General features: G+C 48.0%; 1 protein-coding gene across 4 annotated transcripts in view; it reads right to left on the bottom strand.

Moving 5' to 3' along the window:
* Positions 1 to 7,060, bottom strand: part of TBC1D1 (TBC1 (tre-2/USP6, BUB2, cdc16) domain family, member 1) — a 91,107-nt gene that overhangs the window by 62,674 nt on the left and 21,373 nt on the right. The window lies entirely within an intron of this gene.

Genomic DNA, 7,060 nt, shown 5'->3' with positions numbered 1-7,060 from the left:
TATTTTTTTAAAAAAATATACTAGTTTGTAAGAACATGTAATAAATAACTTCAAAATGCAATGGATATTTAATTTTAAGGCGTGCCTTTAACATTTATGTAAAACACTGTGTGATATGAAAACACAAGAATGCCGTGATCCGCCCACAATGTGTTATTAAATAATATGTGTTCGGGGAAGCTTGTATCGGCGCTCTTCATAATCCCCGACAGGGAGAAACACTCAAATGTCCATCAGCGGGTCAAAGAACAGCAAGATGTGTTTAAGGTCTACAGAGACGATGGTCTATCATATGACCCCAGAAAGGAACAAAGCACTGACACATGCCACGGGATTGACCTTGAGAACAGGGTGCTAAGTGAGGGGAGCACATGCAGAGGGGCCCACATGTTGCATGAATCTCTTTATACCAGTGGTTCTCAACCTTCCTAATGCCGCAGCCCTTTAATACAGTTCCTCATGTGGTGGTGACCCCCAACCATAAAATTATTTTCGTTGCTACTTCATAACTGTAATTTTGCTACTGTTATGAATCGTAATGTAAATAGCTGATATGCAGGATGTATTTTCATTGTTACAAATTGAACATAATTAAAGCATAGTGATTAATTACAAAAACAACATGTAATTATATATGCGTTTTCCGATGATCTTAGGCGACCCCTGTGAAAGGGTCGTTCGACCCCCAAAGGGGTTGCGACCCACAGGTTGAGAACCTCTGCTTTATATGAAATGTCCAGAATAGGCAACTCTGTAGAGGCAGAAAGATTAGTGGTTGCCCAGGGCTTGGGGGGGTGGGGGGGAGGCGGGGATGGAAAGTGACATCTGTGAGTTTCTGGGGGGACAAAAATGTTTTAAAATTAGATTGTGGTGATGGTTGCACAACCTTATGAATATAGAAAAATGTACATTTAAATGGGCAAATTGTATAGGATGTGAATTTTATCTAAACAAAGCTGTGTTTTAAACTAGACAAAACAAACTCTTCCTTCCAAGGACTCCCTCCTCAAAGCCAATCTAACGTACCTGGCCCCTGGCATGCCTGGCAGAGCTGTGGGGGCACATAAGTCGGCTGGAGGGCAGAGGTGAACAGCTGTGAAGAAGGCCAGGCAGAGGCAAGCAGGCAACGGGGATGCAATATTCAAGGAGGCACCATTCTCAGGGCCCTGTAAGTGCAGGGTCAGGGCTTGCAGGACCCTGAAAGTGAGTACCTCCTTAAATTTGTACTCAGGGCGCCTGCTTGCCTCATCCAAGTCCTGCCCTGATTTTGAGGGTGCTTCATGTCCAATGTCTACAGATTTTTTCCCCCGAGACTATTCAAACTACGTAATCAACGGCTCCTCATGCCTCCATGAAACCTCCAGGTTTTGACTTTGAACTTTAACCCTGCCAGGGCACAGGCACGGGCTCTGGGGTCAGCTCAGTCCTGAGGAGGAGCCCCCTGCCAGCTAGGCTGCTGGAAGCAAGGATTCACACCCCTTCTGACTCCAGGGCCTCCCGGGCCCAAGCCCTCAGCCCTCAGCTCTTCCCACCAAGCACTGGAGGTTGAGATGTTGGCTCACCCGCAACCCTTACCTCCACCCAGTGCGCCAAGGGTCAGGACTGACTGTAAACACTGGTGGTTAGCTAGGAAAGCTCAATCAATGCTACCTTACAATTTTACCAGGCACAAGGGTAGCAAACTGAAGCGAAATCCTGCCATTTACTGTGGCTTCCCCAACATCTGTAATGATGTGTGAAGAAGCATAATACAGGGGGGAAATCTGGTAGCTTACAACTGCAGAAGTCCACAAACAACCCGATTCCTGTCGTGCAATATTCCATCTCGAACCTGGTCTTTACCCACCACAGAAAAGCACAGTGACATGGAAAATAAATTAAGAACAATCTTAAAAAGTCATGTGCTTCTGGCAACAGCAGACCATGTTTTTTTTCTCCTTTATTTTGCCCATCCCCTAAAACACTAGAAAAAATAAAAAAAACAACATCTCGATTTAGAAGTAGCTTTCCATTCAATTAAGTTGCAAGTGAGGGAGGAAGAGACATACTGCAACAAAAATAAGACCAAAAACAAAAACACAGAGGGGGGAAAAAGAAAGAAAGGACACTTCTGGTATTTTAAAGGAAGCAGGGCCATCAAGATACAGGGAGCAACACTGCCATCAAGTGGTGACAGTGTCGCAAGTCAGCCTCTGATGCCTAAACTAGTGGTCTCAGTGAGGCAACAATCAGAATCATTCCGGAGAGTTTAAAAAGAAAAGAAAGAGGCCCGGCCAGTGTGGCTCAGTGGTTGAGCATCAACCTATGAACCAGGAGGTCAGAGTTCGATTCCGGGTCAGGGCACATGCCCGGGTTGTGGGCTCGATCCCAAGTAGGGGACGTGCAGGGGGCAGCTGATCAATGATTCTCTCATCATTGATGTTTCTATCTCTCTCTCCCTCTCCCTTCCTCTCTAAAATCAATAAATACATACATACATACATATATATATATAATTTTACATATAGATAGATAGATAGATAGATAGATAGATAGATACATATATAATAAAAAACAGAAAAGAACGAATTCATGCCCAGGCCTTGTCCCTAACCTAATAACTCAGCGAGGCAGAGAACCAGAGGGCAGGAGCAGCCGCATTTTAAACATCTACCACCTGACTTCAGTGCATAGTGGAAGCTGAGAACCCTGGATCAACACAAAAGGTGTCACTGAGGTTTCAGTTTCCCAATAAAGTTCTACTTGGTGTTATTCTGCTTATATCACTCACTAAAATTTCCCAGTGGCATATAAACTCATGGAAGTTTGTCAAAGAGCAGTGTCGGCATTTCCACGATAATATAAAAGTCATCCTACAGGCTCAGGCTGTAGTCCCTAGTTCTGCCAGGACCACTTACATCTACTATCTAACCAACAGACCTGGCCTTATCATAAATTAGGCTTATTGACACAGCTCTACTCACAACACAAAGACCCTGAGAACTTCAGTGTCACTCGACTATTTGCTTATGCAATGGGTTTCAAATCCATAAATCTCACTTATATCAGATGGGTTTTTCTTTTTTCTTTTAACAAGACACGTAAAGCCTGAACACTTCTATCGCTGGTGAAATCTGTAAATGCACAATGTAACAGTCAATGCTGAAATGAAAGGTATTGGACTAGGACTAACGTTGCTCCTTGGCACACAGAGGTAAATAAAAGGACCTCCCTCCATCCCATTTATTTCTTAACAAAAAAGAATTATCTTTTGTATGATACACTAGGAGGAACAACTGTGCAGTGTTTCTACTAGCAAATATCTAGTCAGAAGTTGATTTGCAGCATTTTTTTTTGCAGGCCTGACAATTCAGTCAGAGCCCGCAGCTTGGAAAACAAACGCCACACACCCCGAGCCCTTGGTGCCACCCCAGGGACAGAGCATCCCTGGGAAATAAACAGGAAAGGGGCAGAGCCCCAGTGCTTGGTTTCGCTGGGCACATTCTCAGATTCTTCTGTGTCCCTGTCACCAGATGTTTTGTTGTTGTTTTTACTGTATTTTCCCAACCAGACTAACTGCTTCTCCAGGCAGCACAAATCTTCTCGAAAATGTCACTATGACCCAGATTTACTTGAGTCCCTCGTCTGTGACACGTGGTGGCTCCCTGGCTCATCCAGAGTGAGCCCAGCGGCAGAGAGGTGCACAGAGGAGTCGCACCAGGCCGAGAAGGTCTGGGCTGGAGATACGTGGCCACTTGTCCTCAGCCCTGGCTGCTCAGCGTGCACAGCATCACAGGGAGCCTGTTAGAAGTGGCGACCCTCTGACCACCCGGACCCACTGCGTCCCGGGCTGCCCATGGGTCTAGCCCAGTGGTCGGCAAACTCATTAGTCAACAGAGCCAAATATCAATGGTACAACGATTGAAATTTCTTTTGAGAGCCAAATTTTTTAAACTGAAACTATATAGGTAGGTAGATTGTTATTAACGTAATTAGGGTACTCCTAAGCTGGCCTTTGCTAAAAACGTCCTCAATCTGATTGAGGTACATTCGCTGAGGTCGACCCCTTCCAACTCTCCCATTCACACGTCTTATATACTTGTTTCATCTATCTCCTTTCGTTCATCCTCTGTATATGTCCAAACCATCTCAACATACCTTTCTCAATCCTTGACACTACATCTTCTTTCACTCCACAACATTCCCTAAAATTAACTCAATAAACTTTACTTAAAGTTTTAAGTCAACTTTGCACTGTACGTGCGCGCCCGCACATGGTATTTTGTGGAAGAGCCACACTCAAGGGGCCAAAGAGCCGCATGTGGCTCGTGAGCCGCTGTTTGCCGACCACTGGTCTAGCCGCTAAGGCAACATGCCCGGTGTGGGTCCATGCCTGTCCCGACCACAGTAGAAGTTCCTGCGCCTTAAACATGGGGAGCAGACAGCGACAGAGGGCAAAGGTGCCTGATTTGGGAGAAGAAAACTCACAGATAGATATTAGGAACTCATCCTCCCTCCCCTGCATCCTCCAATCCCAATGCTAACATGACTGAAGCCAAGTCCACACACTGAAATGCTCAGAAATGTATCGGTGCCCGGCCAACGGGAGACGGTGGGTAGACTGAGCATACACGCCCGACACAGACGCCATGGGGACCTCCGGTGGGAAGGAGGCCACCGCAGGACACACACGCAGGGCCACCCCCGGGCCCCGGCCTGAGTGCGGTTCAGAGCGTGAGCTCTGGGATGCGGACCCACGAGCTCCAGTCCTGCCTCTGTCACCCGCTCGTCCTGTGGTTTGGGGACAGTGACGTAGGCCACTCCACCACTCAGGTCCTTCATCTGCCAACGGTGTAATAAAAATGCCAACCGCCATAAAGCTGACTGGGAATTAAAGGAAATAATTCATATAAAGCACTTCCACAAATGAGGTCATAATAAGTGATTATTATAATCATGCCCACTTAGCCTTAAATGCGTTTATTCTCTCTCCTCTCTCTCCCTCTCATACACAGAGTACCTACAATATAATAAAAACATTCAGACAGCGTATTTTAATTTCAATAAGAGAGCAGAAGGGACAAGTACCTAGAGCAGTGATCGGCAAACTCATTAGTCAACAGAGCCAAATATCAACAGTACAACGATTGAAATTTCTTTTGAGAGCCAAATTTTTTAAACTTAAACTATATAGGTAGGTACGTTGTTATTAACCTAATTACGGTACTCCTAAGCTTAGGAAGAGCCACACTCAAGGGGCCAAAGAGCCGCATGTGGCTCTCGAGCCGCAGTTTGCCGACCACTGGCCTAGAGAGAAACAGGAGAATGAGGAGGGAGTTAGGAAATCACCATGAACAATATTGAGTGTGTAAGAATCTGAGCAATTTACTCGCCTCCTTGAAAAGTCATAAAACCTGTGCTGACAGGAGGAGTCTGATGGCGAAGATATGAGTAACTGCTGGAGTCTGTTACAAGGGGGTCAGTGCTGGGAGAAAACTCAGGACAAGGAGATGGGAATGTCTGGTGGGGGTGGGGGGAGGCCAGGCAGGTTTTTGAAAAGGTGATTTTAAGCAATGATCTGAAGCGAGTGAGGCAGTTAGTCATGGGCACGCGGGGAGAAGAAGCGCAGTAGCAGCGCGTGTGGCGAGAGTGCGGGGCCCAGCAGGAGACCTGGTCGAGGAGAGGTGGGCGATGTATCAGGACTGGCCTCATGCACCCGGGCCAGCTCAGGACCCCTTCCTGGCAGTCGCTGAGGAGGCTGGGCATGAAGCATCGGTGATGATTACGGACTAGGAACGGCGGCAGCGGTACCTGCACGTGGCCCTGTCGTGTTCGGCCCTTCCGTCAATCACTGAAGGACACAGAAGGCACGGCTCGTCAAGGTTACCCAGCTTTGACACACACCGGTCACCAGAATCACGCTTCAAAACCATCCCAACCGAACTGGCCAAACCAATGCTGCAACACTTCACCGGGACCAACTGTTTGGGGAAAAGCTTTTTACAAACCCTTTCTCAAGTGCAGCTAGACATCAGTCCACTTTATCAATGAGTTCATGGCCAAAGGGACAACGTAGGAGTCAAGAATAGGAGACAGGCCTGGCCGGTGCGGACCAGTGATTAGAGTGTCAGATTGGGCACTGAAGGGTTTCAGGTTCGATTCCCCGTCAAGGGCATGAACCTGGGTTGCGGGTTCACTCCCCACCCCTTGTCAGGGCACATGTGAGAGACAACCAATTGATGTCTCTCTCACATGGATGTTTCTCTCTCTCTCCCCACTACCTCCCTTACACTCTCTCTGAAAAGCAATGAAAAAAAAACACCCTTCGCTGAGGAAAATAAATAAACACATAAATAAATATATATAATTTTAAAAAGAATGGGGGATAATGACTTAGAGCCGAGAGAGGTTATGGAGGGCCCTGCCTGAGAGAACAGTGGCCATCCGTGTAGGGAAGAGGCTCCCTGTGAGGCTGGAGACCGCGGAGTGCACTGGGGCAGCGGGGATAGTGTGCCCAGAGGACAGGCCTCTGACAAGAGGAGTCCCTAGAGCAGCTCTAAAGGGAGCAGCTACTCCAGGACCCTCGCCATCTGAAGTCCGGGTAGTAGAAGGCAGCATTTGCACTCCGTGTGGCTGCAGAGACCAGGGCAGGAGGGCTGGGGACCTGGGGCAGGACCTGGCAAAGTCTGGGAAAGTGCGTTTGAAAACTCGGGTCTGTTCCGGAATGGGACGGCTGCCTCGCACAGTCGTCCTGGCGCTGGTACATTCCCGGCCGCCGAGCCAAGCATCGTCAGCGCACTGCCATGACAGGTACATATCCAGATGCATTAATACACCATCACGCCTCAACCCACAGCGATGCTGTGCTGGGCGCCACTTTCAAACATCGAAACTCCAGGTGCTACTGCTGTTCCGCTGTTCCAGCCACAAATCACAGTTCAATTTCCCCTCCAGGGCTTCCCTGGTCCCTCCCCACACACTCCCAACTCTGTCCACACCCCTCCACCGCCAGCACTCCCCCGCCCCCCAGAAAGGGGCTGCAGAGGGGGCTGAGGTAAGAGCTGAAAACATTCGCTTTGCT

The sequence above is a fragment of the Myotis brandtii genome, unplaced genomic scaffold, assembly GCF_000412655.1.
Source record: "Myotis brandtii unplaced genomic scaffold, ASM41265v1 scaffold777, whole genome shotgun sequence".
NCBI classification, from domain to species: domain Eukaryota; kingdom Metazoa; phylum Chordata; class Mammalia; order Chiroptera; family Vespertilionidae; genus Myotis; species Myotis brandtii.
The sequence above is the reverse complement of the archived record's forward strand: the minus strand, read 5'-3'. Positions and strand labels throughout refer to the sequence as shown.